General features: G+C 43.5%; 1 long non-coding RNA gene across 1 annotated transcript in view; it reads left to right on the forward strand.

The window, feature by feature from the left end:
* The first annotated feature begins 6,386 nt into the window (after window positions 1-6,386).
* The window catches only part of LOC311525999, a 135,149-nt gene continuing 122,848 nt past the window's right edge, over window positions 6,387-18,687 (forward strand). The window contains exon 1 of the long non-coding RNA XR_014712923.1: window positions 6,387-6,502. This is a non-coding gene — a long non-coding RNA (uncharacterized lncRNA). The remainder of the gene's footprint in view (window positions 6,503-18,687) is intronic.

Below are 18,687 nucleotides of genomic sequence, written 5' to 3' on the forward strand. Positions count from 1 at the left end.
CTTTACCCCTAGACTTCAACTCCTGTTGAGACCCACAAGCAACTCTAGGTCTCCCCCTCAATCTCTGACTTTCAAGCCCAAAACATCACCTTTGGGTACTTCCTATATGTCTCCTTCCAGACACTTCTAAACCCCCATTCTGAGCCCTTTGCTTGGATTAACTTTATTCCCTTCAAGTTTCCCACTGTTTCTGAGGAAAGGCTGCTCTTAATATTTCCCCAGCAACCTTCCCAGAATGCTTTGCTTTGTCTGTAAATTCAAGGGTCCCTCCAAGTTGCAACTCCTACATCCCATTATTCTGGGCAGAAACCAGTAACAGTAATGTGCTATACCCGGATGAACTCTTATAGGGCCAGTACATTCTTAGAGCCCTTAAATGTTGCATCAAAAGCCAATTAAAAAAACAGCTACATGCATTTCTTAAACCTTGATTTGAAGATTTCACATGAAAATATTAAATGATCCTGCTCCACAGGACAAGTCCATGCACTGGACAGGGTGAGTAGGTATCCCCTAATGCCTACATATTATGCTACAGAATTAAAAAAAATATTATTTAAAAGAATGAAGTCTCTAGCCCTTATTGGTGCACAGATAACTTTAAAGAAAGTGAACCAAATGTAAATCAATGCAGTGACGGCTGTCTGCATCTGCAGGGAGACCAAAACTGTTGCTCTGAGCAGAACTGGTTGAAACTCAGAATTTCTGTTCTGTGGGAAATTCTGTCATTTTGAAATTTACCACCAAATGAAATTTCATTTCAGGTCAATTGAAACTCTGTTTCCATTACACTGAAATGTTTCATTCCAATTTTTACAATTTACACATTTTATCACATACATTTCAAAATGAATAATTTCAAAACAAGAAATTGAAATGGTCCCATCTGATTCAAAAGGTCAAAACAAAACATTACCCTTATCAAAACACATTTTTCCCCCATTTGTTTTTCAAAATGAAATTTCCTCAAAATTGACACATCCTTGTGGAAAATTTTGATTTTGATGATGTGGCATTTTCTGATGGAGTAACATTCCCTTGAAAAACTTTTTGACCAGCTCTAGCTCTGAGAGACACGTAAAATGCTCTCATTCATTTTAAGTAGTGGGCAAACTCTGAAGCTTAATAACGATCCCACGTACGCTAACATTGCAAACAACTGACCTGCCGCTCAAAGCACATATGAAAAAAGGAGGGGCATCAAAGTTGTAAAGATCTGCTCAATCTTTGATATCATGAGCAGGAGGAGCTTGGGACAGTACCACCATTTGCCCCACCGCAGACAAGTCCTGGCCCCTAAACGAGTCTCAGTTATGTAGTATTATAAAACTAATTCCCTGGGCCTGAACAACCTTTAAAATGCAATAATAAAACATAAACAGAAAACCATTTCCTCTTCCAGTGCTCAGAAATACTAGATGGGTGTAAAGCTGTTTTTCTGCAGTCAGGCATGCAGTATCTCTGTAGTTATAAATATTCAGGGGTTTTATTTAATCCAGTATAACAACACTCCAGGACTGCACCTGCACAAGTCTACTCTTGTTAATAGCATTAACCTGAAAGTTCCCTTCTGTTTGACTTCACTAAGAGAGCAGCATAGCAGTCAATTATCTCTGAAGGCACAGGTGTGACTGAAGCTTAGGTCATTAATAAAATGAGTTGGCTGATCAACTATGGACCGTTATCCTAATCGGAAATCCAGAATCCAACCTGGCAGAGCTAGCACCCTTAGCTGCCTGCATGTGCTTTGGAGGCACCCTAGGATAGCAGGGATACTACCAGGCAGGGTTATTGTTGGAGTTTGTTAAGTACTGGGAAGGGTGGAGGCAAACTCATTTGAGCAAATCAAACACAGGGGGTTGATATAAAATTTCCCTTGGAAATCAGAAGCGCTCCTTTGTGGGAACTGTACTGCTCCCCTTGGAATTAATTTTCTATTTCACACTGATGGGGAGTCATAAAATATTTAAGTACTTGAATACCAATCAACCATATAATTGCTGATCTGACTATAAGTGGCCAATCCTCAGCCAATGTAAATCAGTGTCACTCCATGGAAGTCAGACTCCATCTGAAAATTTGACTTGATCAGGGATGCTGTTGGATTCTCAATTCCACTTAGTGGAGAATGTGGAAAAAAGGAGTAGGGAAGAGACCAGGGAACAAAATCCAACTGCAAAAAAGTCAAATGAAAAATGGAGCAGAGAGAAAGCTATAAATGAAAAAATAACACACCTTTTAGAGTCCTGAATGCTGGACTCTTGATGCCTGATGCTGGCATCACTGATATCACTACATTACAAATTCTGCCATGTTATAGAGTAGGTTAATTCTCTGTAGTGCAATGACTTGTGCCAGCCCAGGCTTGGGCAATTCATTCTATCCCAAATTTAAGACTTACTTCCCTTTAGCTAGAGAAACCTGGTTACAAAAGTCAGGACTTCAATTATACACATGCCAAAGACAAAGTTCATGAAATGGAAATAGTTTCATGAACCCCATCAATAGGGACTGATCCTACAAGGTGCTTAGAGCCTCCTGGGAGTTGTTGAGCACTCTCACCCCCACTGTAATTATTAATCACTATTTCTAGTCATGGATCTAGACCCTGTTGTGCTAGGTGCTGTACAAACACACAACAACAAGAGAGTCCCAGACCCAAAAAGCAGACACTCTAAGTTGTATGTTCATTTCCCATAAACTACTCAGCACCTTACTGGATCAAGACCTGAGTTTGAGAGGTTTGCAAAAATCCAGAATTCTGAGACTTATTTCTAGTAAGAACAGTTTGCAGAGGGTGTACCTTTCATAGATTTCATAGATTCCAAGGCCAGAAGTGACCATTGTCACCATCTATTCTGACCTCCTGAATAATGCAGGCCATAACTTCCACAAAATAATTCCTAGAACATATATCTTTTAGAAAAACATCCAATCTTGATTTAAAAATGGTCAGCGATAGAGAATCCACCACAACCCTTTTTAAATTGTTCTAGTGGTTAATTATTCTCACTGTTAAAAATATATGCCTTATTTCCAGTTTGAATTTGTCTAGCTTCAACTTCCAGCCGTTGGATCTTGTTATGCCTTTCTCTGCTAGACTGAAGAGCCCATTATTAAATATTTGTTCCCCATGTTTGGACTTTAGAGACTGTAATCAAGTCAACTTTCAAACTTCGTTTTGCTAAGCTAAATAGATTGCTCATGCTCAAATAAATTTGTTAGTCTCTAAGGTGCCACAAGTACGCCTTTTCTTTTTGTGAATACAGACAAACACGACTGCTACTCTGAAACCTAAATAGATTGAGCTCCTTGCCTCTATCACTTTAGACATGTTTTTTAATCCTTTAATCATTCTTGTAGATCTTCTCTGAACTGTCTCCAATTTATCAACATCCTTCTTGAATTGTAGAGACCAGAACTGGACACAATATTCTAACAGTGGTTGCACCAGAGCCAAATACAGAGCTAAAATAACCTCTCTACTCCTACTCAAAATTCCCCCATTTATGTATCCAAGGACTGCATTAGTCCTTTTGGCCACATTGTTGCACAGGGAGCTCATGTTTAGCTGATTATCCATCAGAACCCCCAAATCTTTTTCAGAGTCACTAATTTCCAGGATAGAGCCACTACCATGTAAGGGTGGTTTGCATTCTTTGTTTCTGGATAGATACATTTAGTCATATTAAAATGCATATTGTTTGCTTGTGCCCAGCTTATCATGAGATCCAAATGGCTCTGTTTCAGTGACCTGTTCTCTTCTTTATTTACATTTCCCCAATTTTTGTGTCATCTGCAACTTTACCAGTGATAAGTTTATGTTTTCTTCCAGGTAATTAATACAAACGTAAAAATAGCATAGAGCCAAGAATCAGTCCCTGTGGGACCCACTAGAACACCCCCATTTGATGATGTTTCCTCATTTACAATGATATTTTGAGACCTGAAGTAGAGCAACATAATTTTGGCAAATAGTGGGTTAGCAGAAAAAAGCATTTTTTGGGGCACCAAAACTATTTGTGAATTTGGATCAAATTTGAAAAATGGTTTCAGCTGAAAAAAGTGGGGAAAAAAACATAGAAAGACTTGGAACATTTTGCTTTGACCATTTCAAAATATTTCATTTTGACTTTTTCATCTTCAGATGTTCTGTTTGGAAAATTTTGAAATGTTTTGACATTTTGTTTCAGCAGTAATACCTCCCATTATTTCCTTTGGCTTTCACAAACATTTCAGCAAGTGCTCAGTGGCAAGTGCAGGGCTGGAGTTCAGCTCTGAGTCTTTTCAGTGTGATTATGGCCTTGGAGACAATCCCCGTTAATTGTATAAAATTAGCACTCTTTCTAGATAGGGTTTATTTTATTTAATTTTTTCCTAGATAAATCTCCTATTTAAAAAAAGCTTAATGATCAATTAAAAGACCATCCATTCAGTTCTAATGGGTGGTGTACTATGCTGGTACTTCATCACTGACAAAAGATGAACATCATACAAATAAGTTATAGAGATAAGACACATACCAATTAAAATAAAAGGTGACATGTAAAACAGAAAAGAAAAATTAAAAAGAAAACCGTGGAAATATCCAACCCTTCTCTACTGTTACTTCAGTCTAGTTAAGCCTGACAAATAGTATTATATGCCTTTTCACTTGGCACACCAGTCTTGTTAATATATTATAAAGAGGTTTCTAAACACAGTGCTCTGTGCAGTTTCCTACTCTGAAGGAATTCTGCCCTGTGTCAAAACCACCCAGAGGCCGAGCTTCTAGCTACCCACGACAATAACTGCTAGCTCCTAGTTGGTGAAGCAGTTGCTTGCTAGAAAATTAACCATATAAGAACAAGTTGCAAGGACTACATAAATAGATTGGTGGATGTAACAAACAGGTGTATTATATAAGAACATAAGAATGGCCATGTTGGGTCCGACCAAAATTCTATCTAGCGCAGTATCCTGTCTTCCAGCAATGGCCAATGCCAGATGCTGCAGAAGGAATGAACAGAACAGGTCAAATTACTGAGTGATCCATCCCCTGCTGTCCAGGCCCAGCTTCTGGCAATCAGAGGTTTAGGGACAGCAAGAGCATGGAGGTTTGCATCTCTGACTATCTTGGCTATTAGACATTGGTGGACCTCTGCCCTGTGAACTGATCTAGTTTTTTTTTTTTTGGAACCAATTATACTTTTGGCCTTCACAACATCCCCTGGCAACAAGTTCTGAGCGTTGTGTGAAGAAGTATGTCATGTTAGTTTTACACCTGCTGCCTATTAAATTCATAGTGAGATTCCTGGTTTGTGTGTTATATGAAGGAATAAACACTTCCCTCTTCACTGTCTCCACACCATTCGTGATTTTATAGACCTCTGTATAGTAGTGGTCAGAATTTATCCAGCAACGCATTGATCTTTCCCTTTGCTCTTCGCCTGTGTATTGGTTTGAAAGGGTAGAGAAAAGAAATAAAACGTTCCTGTGGGCTCCCTCATTACTAAAAAATAGAAACCTTTTTTGCCTGGCTGTCCTTCTAGCTAAGGAAGACTGGGCACAGCTTACTTCATAGCCTCCAATGCTGTGAGCACTCTGGGTGCTCCTCTCAATTTCCCTCCAATGGCTTTGGAGAACTGCCTCTATAGCAATCCTAATCTGAAATGGCCCGACTGTTGAAAGAAGAGGCTGAATCTTCAGCTCAGCTCCCAGTGCATGGTATGGCTCTAGACCAGTGGGCTGGCTCCTCAGAGCACCAGTTGTTGAACCAGAAAATCTTGAATGCTTCAATATCCTTGCCCTCCCTCCCCATGTTACTGGTTGCTAAAGTGTATACTGATAGCAAGTAGCTCTTAAAGCCTCACAGGTAGCCATGTTGTCCTATGAATGCTCTGTCTCACAAGTGCGTTATGACTTGGGGCTTCTCATTCTCCCCCTTTCCTCTCTGCAGCTGACCTCTAAACAGCTGGTCCAATGTGGGTGGGTGGGGGGGGGGGCGTTTACTGGAGATGGGCCTCAACGAACACCCTGGATGCAATTACACAGTAACTGTGGGGCTCAGGTCCAACTTGAAATTCACCAGCAGAGAAACGGAGAGGGCACTGGAAGACAAACCATACCTCCTTTCCCATTGCTAACTTGTGCCTTATATGCTGAAGTTTGTACCTTTGTAAAACTTTGTGGTGTTTAGTAGGTAAATGTTATTCATGACTTTTTTTTTATTCATTCATTCAAGTTTTGCATCTTGCAGGTCTATTTTTCCCCACTGACAAACAGGAAATCCTATGCAGTAACAATGTGTTATGCATTGAGATTCACTAATTCCCTATTTTTCATATGCTCAATATATTTTTGAGTCACTGAGCATGAAGTCTCCTGGCTTCAAACCATATCTTTAAAAGAAATTAGGTGAAGACACTCAAAACAAGAGCAAGAGTGAGAGACACAGATGCATTTTCAGCTCCAGCAAAGTCACCAATGAGGAAAAAACCCCACCCTTTTTGAAATAATCCAGGTAAGTCAATTAGTTGTGCTTCATCTCCTCTTGATTGATGCTTCACCTTATCATCTTTTACCACATTTTGCTAGAATATGGAGGCTCAGATTAAGGTTACCGTCAGTTAAGAACTGGCTCTGTAAATCCCGGGTGGCCACCTGTAGCTCGTGTTAAGGAATTTTCTGGAAGTGACTTTTCTTGTCCAAAGGGGGAGGGGTGGGGAAGGAATAATTTGGTTGTCAGTGCTGATGTCTGATTTAGTCAACTATGGCTTTTTCTAGTGCATGTGAGCTCTGGTCTGTGTGATGCACGAAGTCAGACTAGATGTTAATAAAATGTCCTTTCTGGCCTGGGCTATTGATGGATCTCTGAGCTTACACTGTGTGGGGCTGGAGCTAGACAATCTATTTGGTGACCTCAGCCTCTGTTCTTTGTTTATCTGTCACAAAACCAGCAGCACGCACCTTGGCAATCTGTTCTCAAGAGAGCTTCTGGACTGGAATGAAAAAGGGGTTGCTAGTCTGTCTATATTACACCCATCATTGTGGCATGTGGGGGCGTAGCTGAACTGTGCGTCGTCTGGGGATCAAAGCAGAAGTGCAAAGGTGACTGTGTGCCTCTCCTGTGGTGGGGCTGTCAGGGGCAGGGAGAGGCCCTGTTGCAGAGAGAGCAGCCCTGGGGGTTGCTCTAACTTGTGTGCCAGCCCATATAGAGTTTCAGCAGCTGGATATAGCTGGGCTGTGAGGATGCCCCAGCCATGCAAAGTCCTCTATGTTGACCCTGGATTGGCCAAGGACTCCCTCTACATCAGAGAACTTCCCCGGTGGGCTCTTCCAGTGGCTTTGTGGCCCCTTTTCAGCAGGGAGCAGGCCTAAAGGGGCTGCACTTCCTCGAAAAAGTCAGCCCCAGGTGCCTGAGAAGGTTGGAAGCAGAGCTGATTGGAATTTCTGTCCCCTGGGAAATTCCCGTATTTTGACAGCGATTGGATAAAAAGTCAGAATATCGATTTTTTTGGTGGAACACAGAAGTTTTTGGTTCAGAAATGTCAGAATGTTTCATTTGGTCTCAGTTCAGCATTGCACCAACCTGGTTTGGCAGAGCTGTACAGGGAGCCTTGCCCAAAGTCTGCCTGCCCTGCACTGATCTCGTGTTACCTCTACTTCGCCTGCACCAGTGTTATATTCACTCCCATTTTAATGGATGTGTGCAGGGTGCCTGTGTCTCCATAACTCCCCTTTTATCCTCTCCTCAGCATCCTGGGACTGATCATGTAATTAAAGAGTGTAGCAGGTAGGAGCAGGTGATGGGGGAAGGGAGAAAGATCTGATGAGGAACCAGCGTGGGGAGGTGGGAGTGGGAACAGACCAGGTGCTGGGGAGGCAGTGAGATTGGATAAGGAATCTGACGAGGGAGATTGGGACCAGGAGCCAATGGAGATGGGGAAATGTGGGCGGGGAGGGCATCTGGAAGCCTTGGTTGGGGAGAGTGACAGATCCCATGAGGAGTTTTGAGGGGGGAGATTAGGACTTGCTCGGCAAAGAGATGGGGATGAGAAATCTGAGAAGTAGAGATTGGGGCTGGCTAGGTGAGGAGCCGGGACTGGGCCAAAGAGCAGAGGTGAAAAAAGACAGAACTGGAACTGGGACAGGTTAGAGGGGACAGAGCAGAAAGGCTTGTGCTTGAGGGGAAATGGGCAAAAGAGTGTGTTACAGGACTCAGCCTCATTCTGCGCATGGGATGGGCCTGGTCAGGGTTGTGAAGTGAAGGAGATTGTTGCCTCTAAGCCCCTGCTTTATTTGTTGCAGAAGTTGGATGGTGCGTCATATCTGAGGCAGTGGGTTGTAGGAAGAGAGAGGAGGGTCTCATGGTTAAGTCAGCTTAATGCTGCCCCAGAGAACTGGATTCTCTCCCTGCTTCTGCCCCAGAGTTCCTATGTGATGCTAAGCAAGTCACTGAAACCAAACTTTTTCACTAATGGTTTGTTCCTCATCAGGTGCCCCAATCTGAGACTCTGGGTATGATTTGCAGAGGTGCTGAGCACTCACAGCGAGGACTGAAGTCCATGGGGGCTGTGCTTTGAACATATGAAATGCGATCTAATGTTAAGTACTCCGAAAAAAATTAGGTGGTCCTAGTTTTCTCAAACTGGACCCCCCAAATTAGTAGATACTTTTGATCTTAATCCCTCTGTGCCTCAGTTCCCCATCTGCAAAGTGAGGGTAATACCCATTCATTTCACAAGTGTTGTGAAGATAAATTAATTAATATTTGACTAGCACGCAGACACCTTTGTGATAAGCGTCATAGTAAAACCCAGGAGGAAATTGATAATTCTGTCTTCAGAGCAGGCTTTGAATAGTGCGCAGTAAATAAGTCATGGGGCCACGCTCTGAACAATGAAATATTGAATAGCTGCTTGGTAAATGATGACTGCGCAATCTGTGCACGGAACGAGGCAAGGGTCCTATGGATAAAATAGTATGTGATCATGTAATTAAAGATAGTATCAGAATGCACATGAACAAGGGGGCCGAATTAAGACTGCACCTTAAGACTGGAATTGCCTAACTTTTGAGTGCTTGACTTTGCAACCCTAATAATGTTCTTTTAACGCAGGTTTTTTTTGGGTCAGTAATTACAAGCCTGCTCGACACAATTTAACAGCATCAGGGCAGTGGATTTTTATCCAAGGCTTGAAATAGTTGTCAGAATAGCTTTGTCAGCAGCTGAAACAGCTCAAGAAAAGAGGAATGGTTTCTGTGCACATTTTCACACAGAGATCCAGAAGCTGGAGCAACACACACCGAGCCCCTGCAGTGGAAGGAAATGCTTGTGAATCCAGCACAACAGTTCATGTTTGGTTGGAGAGCCCACAACCTGGGCCAGCTGTCACATCACACAGACTGGTTTGCCTATCACAGACCAACCAGCCTTTCAATCAACTTGCTGGAGAGAGAAGCAGGAAAAAGAACACAGTCCATGTGAGCCACTGTATGTGAGCTATAGTAGTACCAGAGGGGGCTTTGAGCAAGAGATGCTGAAGTGTCCTGGGAGACAATTTGGGACTGGAAAATCTAATAAAGAGGCAGTTCATTGAGTTTCATCCCCAGTAGCTGACCTGGTGCCCTTTATGTTGGATGAAAAGTGTTATCTAAATGTAAATTGCTGTCACTACATGGATCCTAGCAGGATTAGCTATGCAAGGAGCATCTTGCAAAAGCAAATTGTCTTCTCTCTTAAAGCCAACATTGCAAACCTTCACTCACAGCAGGGTTACCTACAGTATCTTCACCCTTCCTTGAAACCCAAGAAAGCCCAGGTTTCCTCTGGTGTTGCTGGCCGAGTGCGATTCGAAGTTGCCCATATAGTGGGAATGCAGGCAGCCAAGAGACCAGATGAGCATCAAATACATTAATTGAGGGCACAAATCACAGCCAGAGATATTCAAGCAGTCTGTCCCAAGGTCAGCTGTCTATGGTGAGATGGATATCCAATTAATATTCCAGCTCTTGGCTCCGGTTACTGCCCAAAATACACTTTTAAAAATCTGATTTTATGGCCGTGAAATAAATTTCTGGCCCTGTTGAATTGTGTTTAGTGTTTCCTGCTGGGTAGGTGCGTGCAGACAGCGCCTTCCATCTTATTCTCTGCAGGAAGCCCTCATCTAATGGTTTAAAAGAGAAAGAAGAAATTACAGGCCCACATGGATGATCTTATGAGCAGGTCAGCAGCACATAGAGGCAGGTTTTGTGGGCTCCCTTAGCAAAGGGGCTAGTGGACAACAACATTTTCACATCTGAGCCCTGCAGGGTCCCTTTATCAAGCTGCACTTTGGGAACACTCCTGTAGACCAATGGTCTAATATTACTGGCAAGTTAAGTACTGTGTAGACAAGCCCCCAATGTCAGCCAGTGTAGCTCTGGTAACTTCATTGTCAATGGACCTACACTGGCGTAACTCAAGGCAGAAAGTCCTTTTTGGCACTCCTTAGTCAGGCAAAACACCTGTGATGTTATCTTCACTTACACTGGCTTACAATTGATGCCTACATGCCCATGTAAGGCAGCAATAGGGTATAAAGTACCCCATTATACCCTTGCATGAGTGACCCACTTTGTGGGTTACAGTGACTGGAGCAGCCATCACTGGGTTCCTCCTTCATCTCCTGTGCAGATGGATGGGGAGTTAGTATGCAGGAGCAGGAAGTGGGTGGAGACTTGGAACCTGTCTCCCCTTCTCCTATGTGCTGACCAATACAGCTGAGCCACCATGCTGGGAGAATCAGGGAATGAATTGTGATTCGGGGCAGATCGCAGGATGAACATCTAGCCCTTAGTGCTTAATTTTGCAATTGTTGTCAGAACTTCATTTGCTGGAGATAAAGAACTTGCAAGCGGGTGAGCCAGGCTCAAGCAACATTGCCATCAGAAGTCCATGGATTCAGATAGGCTCAAGAGTTTTGCCTCCTTAAGACAGACACTTGATAGCCTCAGGTTTGTGGCAGGAAAATGGAGAATACAAAGCAGTGGGTTCCTTCCAGGCTCCACTCACAAATTGTGCTCTGCCTATTTGAAACACCCACAAGAAGTGCCAGAATAAGAGTCCACTCACTGTCGATTGTACAGATCTTCAGAGTCATGAATCCTCTTCTTTCTTACACGCTGTGCGTGGGACATCAGCCTGACTTGTATCTCTCGTCCATGTATGAGCAGCAGTGAAAGAGTTCACTATATTGACAGTTAAGTGGCCGTTGTAAGGGCACAGAGTTCAACATCAAAGCGAGTATGAACAGGTCTCACCTTTCAGCGCTGTTATGTCAGGCTATCTGCAGAATCAGCTACATCGGTTTACACTTGTCTCATGTTTGGAAGGTCACCTTTGCAAGCATAATCACTATTTATTTAATTGTAATGAAAGCTTCCAGTGTACCAGATGGCAGCTTCCCAATGAACGTACCAGCTCTCTGGGATGCCAAGAGCCAGCCCACTTCAACCCCTGCGCATTGAACTGCCTATGTGTCATTTCTATGTTTCTGTGCAACATGAAGCCTGCCAGTTCATGGAGATGGCTTTTGTTCACTCTGCTTCTATCCATCACAATAAGCATGGCCTGACCACGGACAGATTGTGGAAACAGTGTGTGATTTGCAAATAGAATGCTTTCTTCCCAGCAGTGTCGCTCTGTCATATTATATCCTTCTCTCCCTGCCATGCCATGCATCAGCATCAGGTTCTGCCACTGCTTGCCCTGTGCCAAGGCAAAGTCACAGTAGAAGTGACAAAAGGTAATGAGATTAGAGATGGGAAAACTAGTTTTAATAAAATAAGAGACAGATAAGCCTGGGAACTGCAAAGCTCAGGTAGCATTCATACCTCTACAGGGATGGGAATCCTGTAAGTACCTAGATGACAGCTAGACTGGTGATTTAAAATCATCACTGATAAAGTCTGCAGATGACACAAAAGTTAGGCAAGTGGTAAATGATGAGGACAGGTCACTGATACAGAACAATCTGGGTTGCATAGTAAGCTAGGCGCAAGGAAACAATATGCATTTTAATATGGCTAGATATAAAGGTATACATCTAGGAACAAAGAATGTAGACCATACTTATCTGATGGGGGACTCTCTCCTGGGAAGCAGTGACTCTGAAAGAGATTTGGGGTTGTGGTGGATAATCAGCTGAACATGAGCTCCCAGTGTGACAGTGTGGCCAAAAGGATAAATGCAACAATTGAATTCATAAACAGGAGAATCTCGAGTAGTAGAGAGGCTATTTTACCTCTGCATTCGGCACTGGTGTGATCACTGCTGGAATACTATGTCCAGTTCTGGAGTCCACAATTCAAGAAGGTTGTTAATAAATTGGAAAGGATTCAGAGAAGAGCCATGGGAATGATTAAAGTTTAGAAAACCTGGCTTATGTTGATAGATTCAAGTAGCTCAGTCTATTTAGTTTAACAAAGAGGAGGTTAAGGGGTGATTGATAATAGTCTTTACATACCTATATGGGGAACAAATATTTAATAGTGGGCTCTTCAGTCTAGCAGAGAAAGGTCTAACATGATCCAGTGGCTGGAAGTTGAAGATAGACAAATTTAGACTGGAAAAAATGCACACTTGTTAACTGAGAGTAATTCACCACTGGAACAATTTACTCAGGGTCATAATGGATTCTCCATCACTGGAAATTTGTAAATCAAGACTGGATGCTTTTCTCAAAGATATGTTGTAGGAATTGTTTTGGGGGAAGTTCTATGGCCTGTGTTACACAGGACGTCAGACTAGATGTTCACAGTGATCCCTTCTGGCCTTGACATCTATGAACCTATTAACCAACCATTTGTAATGGACTATTATCCACAAAAAAGGCAAAATCCTATGGACTTTACTGCAATAGTGCTCCCATTGACTTCAGTGGTAATTATGACCCAGCAAAGACTTGCAGGATTTGAGGGAGGGTCCTGAATTCCCTCTGGTGGCAGTCCTAATGATAATGCTTCTTAGTACAGGAAAAGGTCGCAGGACATCTCCGCCCAGAATCCTTAACAGGATGCGTCAGTGTAAGGAGAAGGAAGAGTAAAGCGTGGTGGATAATCAGCAGAAAAATCTGTCTTTTAAAGCAAGTTTATCAATTCTCCACTGACAATCAACTTAATCAGTAACTCTAACTTGACCCCTGTTGGTTTGATAAACCCTGTTGCATTGCAGGTGGATGCCAGTCCATTCTGAGATGACCTGAAGATACTTATCTCAGCTTTATCCAAACTTTCTGGCCCAAATTTTCAAATGTGGCTAGTGATTTGAGGTATCAAAATTAAGATATGTAAAAGGGGACCAATTTTCAGAGGATGGGTTCTCCGCACTTTCTGAAAATCAGACATCTCTACCTGGACACCCAAAAATGGAGACATCCAAAATCACCAGTGACTTTGGATATTGTGGTCTGTTACATCTCCAGAAGTGTTCAGGAAAAAATTCTGTTGCCATTTTATGCAGCTTATTCTTGATTTGAGGTTTACTTGCCACCAGTTTAAACACTTGGACATGGTGATTATTGATCAATTCATTATGCACATACAAGCTCCTTCTGCCCTTCCCCAGAACTGCTCTATCCCAGGTGCTACCTTTCAGCTCAGGAGCCAGTCCTCCTCCCTTGACCACCAGGGAGAGACTGCCTTGCTCTTTGCTCGGCAGCCTTTATATAGGGCCTATGCTGGCTCTGATTGTCTGCCTCTTCCCCTGCCCTGATTGGCTCTCCCCGGGCCATCTCTGATTGGCTGCTGTGGGTCTGTACAGCCTCTCTGGCCTGGTTCAGCCCTTCTTCTCAGGGGGTGGGGCACCACCCCACCACAGGGTGGTTTGTGTGTTTTGGGGTGCTAGGCAGTGGGGGCCTGTTGGGGGGTGCTGGGCGGTGGGGGAGATCTTTGTGTGTCAGGGCACTGGACAGTGGGGGTCTGTGTGGGGCATTGTTTAGTTGTGGTGGTGGGGTTGTGGGGAAGGGCACTGGGAGGAAGGGAGGGGAAACCTGTGCTCCTGGCCCAGTGGCTTCTGCTGGGGTCTGGAGCTGGGGCCATGAGTCCTTGTGTATGGGGAGACTTTGGCAAACCAGTAAAGTGCCTGAAACCACTATGGCTTATTGCTAAAAGCAGCCAAGTCAGCAGGCTGTAAATTAGCCAAGTCAGCAGGCTTAGCTTAACCAAGGCAGGAGGGGGTGCCACAGAGAGGACAGCTTGACCTTGCGTCCTTCCTGGTAAGAATTTTATTGAAGTTGCTGTTACATGCATCTTAGAAGAGCAGGATGTGCCCCAGGAATGTCTATTGGGGCCTCACGGCTGCAAACTCTGGAAAAATCCACACCTGGTTAATTGATAATCCGAAGGAACCTCTCGCTTGACCATTGAAACTGCTTACTTAACAAGTTTGCTTTAAGGAACATATCATTCTATTACTAATGTATAAATAAGGGGAAAAAGTTTGAGGTAGGGGGACTCTTCAGGACTGGAGTCTCTCTCTCTCTGGATGCATCTTGTGTTTCCCAGGGGCAGACGGGCTGCCGCTGTGCCATTCAAGAGCCACACTCAGCTTTGGTAATTATCAAGGGTTGGGGTTGTTTTACTAACCTCTTGCGGATGTGTGTATAAGTGCTTGAGACTAAGTAAAGTTTAGCTTTAAGTGAAAGCACTCTTGTGTTGTCCTGTGTGTGCCAGCCATCTATCGGTCGGACGGCCGTGTCTCCCCTTATTTATTTCCTGACACCACCTCGCACAGAGTAAAAGTTACCAAGAGCTTGGAGTTGAAAGAACCCCGGGTAACAGATGCCCGTGGCTTGTGGTGCGGGCTGCAGGAGGGGCCGTACACCCCTCTTGCAGCTTCCTAGGGCTGTGCACCCCCTCTCATAGCTCCAGTCAGGGCTGTGCATCTGTGGCTCTCTTTCTCCCCCCTCACCCACCTGCTTGCCCAATGTGTCCTGATATTTCACTCTTGCGATCTGGTCACCCTACTCTTTCCCAGGTGGGGGAGATTTAAAACTCAGAAAACCCAGAGTGATAGGATTTCACAACGCTAGCTGGCACGGCACGCGATCGCACATTTAACCAACCACTGGTGTCTTCCCCACCAACCCGTACCACAAATGGAGGTAACATTAATACTTTGAAAGGGAGACAAGCAGTCTCCACTGCTGCAGCAGAGGCAAACGAAGGAGCAGTCAGAGCAGCCGGTGGTGGGAAATGTTCTGTTGCGAACTTGCTTTCCCACCAGTCTTTAAGCATATGGTAAAGTGGTGCAGAGGAAGCGACATCAGATTTCACCAGGACCCCCTTTGTGTTGTGTTTTGCAGCAGTCTGCGGGTTTAACTAATTCCCATTATACCGTACAGCTGTCTCAGCATATTAATGGCATTGAAGTCATGTTTGAGTGGGGCTGATTAGGAGTGTGCCTGCTTAGTCACCATATTTTGCTTCCTACACTTAAACTCCCTTATATTCATCACAGATTATGTGCAGTGCATGGTGTTTACAACCATGAGTGCCTTCCACATGGAGGTGCTGCAAAGGGCACTTCCTTCTGCCCCACTCTATTTCAAGTCTGAAGTGGCCTGCCTGCCCTCAGATCAGCCTACATTTAGCTAGAGTAGGTTTTTCCTTTTGTGAAAGTAAAGGAAAGTATTTGGGTGGCTGGATATTGAAGCGTGATTTATAATTTAATGAGCAGTACTTTGTAATGAAATGCAATAAACTTGTAAAATTTGTAATTATTCATAAGTATAATCCAGTGTCAAACTTCGGGGTATAAATTGATCATACCTGCCATCGTCCCACATATACATATCACACAATATACTACTAAATACATTCTAGGAGATTCTCACTTTCCTTTGAAGATATTGGCTAGAGCTGGGTACAGTATGATTTTCCTGTCCTGCAAGCATTTCCATGATTTCAAAAATTTGTCCTGTCCCAAAACAAGACGAAAAGTCAAAATCTTGAACATTTTTGAGAACTGAAAATCCAAAAAGATTATTTCAATAATTTCAAAATGTTTTGTTTCAATGTTGTATGCAGTGTTGTTGTAGCCGTGTCAGGTGTTCTGATGCTGACTTTTTAAATTAAAAGTTTCCCTATAAATTTAACTTAAATTTTGGAACAAAAAAGTCATGTTGAGCCAAAAACTGGAACTTTATCAAAACATCCTGTTTTGCCCTTTTCAAAACAATTTCAAAACAGGAAATTCACCCAAACCGACCTTTTCCTGAGAACAGTTTTAGTTTTGATGAATCTGTATTTGCAGAAGAAAAAAGTTGAATAAAAAAATTCCCAACCACTGCTGATATTGGCTACTGATTAACACAGGATCCCAGACTGAATGGATTAATGATCCATCTACCACTGTAAATTCAATGTTCCTATAAACGCTCCATTGCTGGCTTATGGCTGTGTGGATGAGCCTAGCTCTCATTGGGTTTTCCATACAATTTGCAAGGTAGAGACAGACCCCTTTCTTTGTAAATGAGGATGTGATAAATAATTCCAGCTGCCTGGATGAGGTCCCCCTGTTGGGTTTTGTCTGTCTAGTTTCCCCTCCTCTGTGCTGTGGCATGTGAGCTGACTACTGCTCTCCACTGCAGTGGTGACTGCATTTCAGAGGTGCTTGGTACATATAATTTGCAAAGCATTTTGGGATGAAAAGCTTTATGTAGATTTAAAATATCATTACTAGCCAATCGTCACAGGGCATACCCACCGCCAGAGTGCTCTCGCATGCCACTCTGGTCTGCTCTAGCACCTGTTGTCGTCTGTCATTCTGCAGTTGTAGCAGTCTGCTGCTTCTGTGGCCTGGGCCTCCAGACAGGCCACCTTTCATTCAGTCCCCTTCCGGGATAACAGAAAAAGTACAAACAGAAACCCAGAGTCTTCATGCCAGACCTTCAGCCCCCATTTAGGACTCATCTGTCTTTTGCCGCTTTAAGTCCTTAGACTGGTCCTTCCACTCTTGCTATGGGAGAGATAAGGGAACCCAGGGCTGCCCTCTCCTCTGTGATCCAGCCCAAGAGCCTGGTGTCAGCCAGCTAGGGACTGCTTGTTCCAATCCCTTGCCCTGTCCTTGGGCTGTTCCTAGTTTTTCCCTGTTTGTCAGTGTCCTGCTCGTGGCTGTGAACTCCACTAGTCCTGCTCCGAAGTTCTGTCTCCTCATGTGGCTTCTTCCCAACCAACTACAAAGGAGCTTCCTCAAAGCCCTTTCCAGCCTCTTTGGCAGCAGCTGGGTCATACAGCAGGCAGGCAGTCTCTCTCTCTTTCTCTCTCTCTCTCCTCAAGACACAAGTCCCCCAGCTCTCCTCCTTGGAGCAGGGGTTGTAATTTAGCCCAGCTGCAGGGCTCTAGTAGCTTTACCTTCAGCTGCCCTCATTCCCCAAATTAGTCCTCTAGCTTGGATTGTTCAACAGGCAGCCTTCTCCTGCCCCCCTGCTGTGCCAGAGGAGGCAGCATATATGCTGGTCCTGTTCCCAAAGCTTATCCCAGCTGGCTGGGAGAGAGGGGGACACTGCAAGGCTTCTGGTCCAGGGCCCTTAAAGAGACAGTAATGGGTTTTGTTTCCAAACACTACTTATTCCCAGGACCTCTGGCACACCTCAGACCTCCTAAAATCTTAAAGGGCTGTGCCATGGGACAGGTGGGCTAACCCCTAGGCCACACAACCCTTAAATGGTGAGAAAAAAAGTTACCTAAAACAGTGTGGGACACATCAAACATATACGCATAGCTGCCAGCTCTGCATATGAGAACGGAAAAATGTAACATAAAACATATATAAACATATAATTGAATTTCATACATTACTCAACAAGAACAGGAGTACTTGTGGCACCTTAGAAACTAACAAATTTATCTGAGCATAAGCTTTCATGAGCTACAGCTCACTTCATTGGATGCATAGAATGGAACATATAGTAAGAAGATGTATATATATACATACAGAGAACATGAAAAAGTGGAGTAAGAGGCTAATTAATTAAGATGAGCTATTATCAGCAGGAGAAAAAAACTTTTGTAGTGATAATCAAGTTGGCCCATTTAGACAGTTGACAAGAAGGTGCGAGGATACTTAACATGGGGAAATAGATTCAATATGTGTAATGACCCAGCCACTCCCAGTCTCTATTCAAACCCAAGATAATGGTATCTAGTTTGCATATTAATTCAAGCTTATCAGTTTCTCGTTACATTACTTAGCATTCAGAGAAATCTGATAAATCTTAAACAAGCTGAAAATCAAAATGGCCACATTTACCTATTTAAAATAAATGGTTCTCTTTGTTCATTCTAGACCAGGCTTTTCCCCTGAAATTAGTTTTGTTTTACAATCCAGCAGCCTCAGATCCTGGCTGAAGAACCATTCAGAGAAGGGCTCTCAAATGGCTGGAGAACTGTCAAAACTGAGCTGCCGGAAAAGAGGCGGAGAGAGAACACTTCCTGTTATGCTTTGTTTGCTTTTAATCAAAGCACGCCCTGCTATGTGCACAGATTGGCGTGTTTAGCACTGTACTGGCGATTTAGTGGAGTAATGAATGGCTTGTTATCATGAGGCGCAAGGCATTAAGGATATAGAAATGCTGGGACTCGTGTTTAATACTGAGGAGATGGTGGCAGCTTTGGATGTTTCCAAAAAGTAGTAAATACATTTCTAAGAACCTTAGCACAAAT

Source organism: Lepidochelys olivacea (assembly GCF_965140295.1).
Source record: "Lepidochelys olivacea isolate rLepOli2 genome assembly, chromosome: 9".
Lineage (NCBI taxonomy): Eukaryota > Metazoa > Chordata > Testudines > Cheloniidae > Lepidochelys > Lepidochelys olivacea.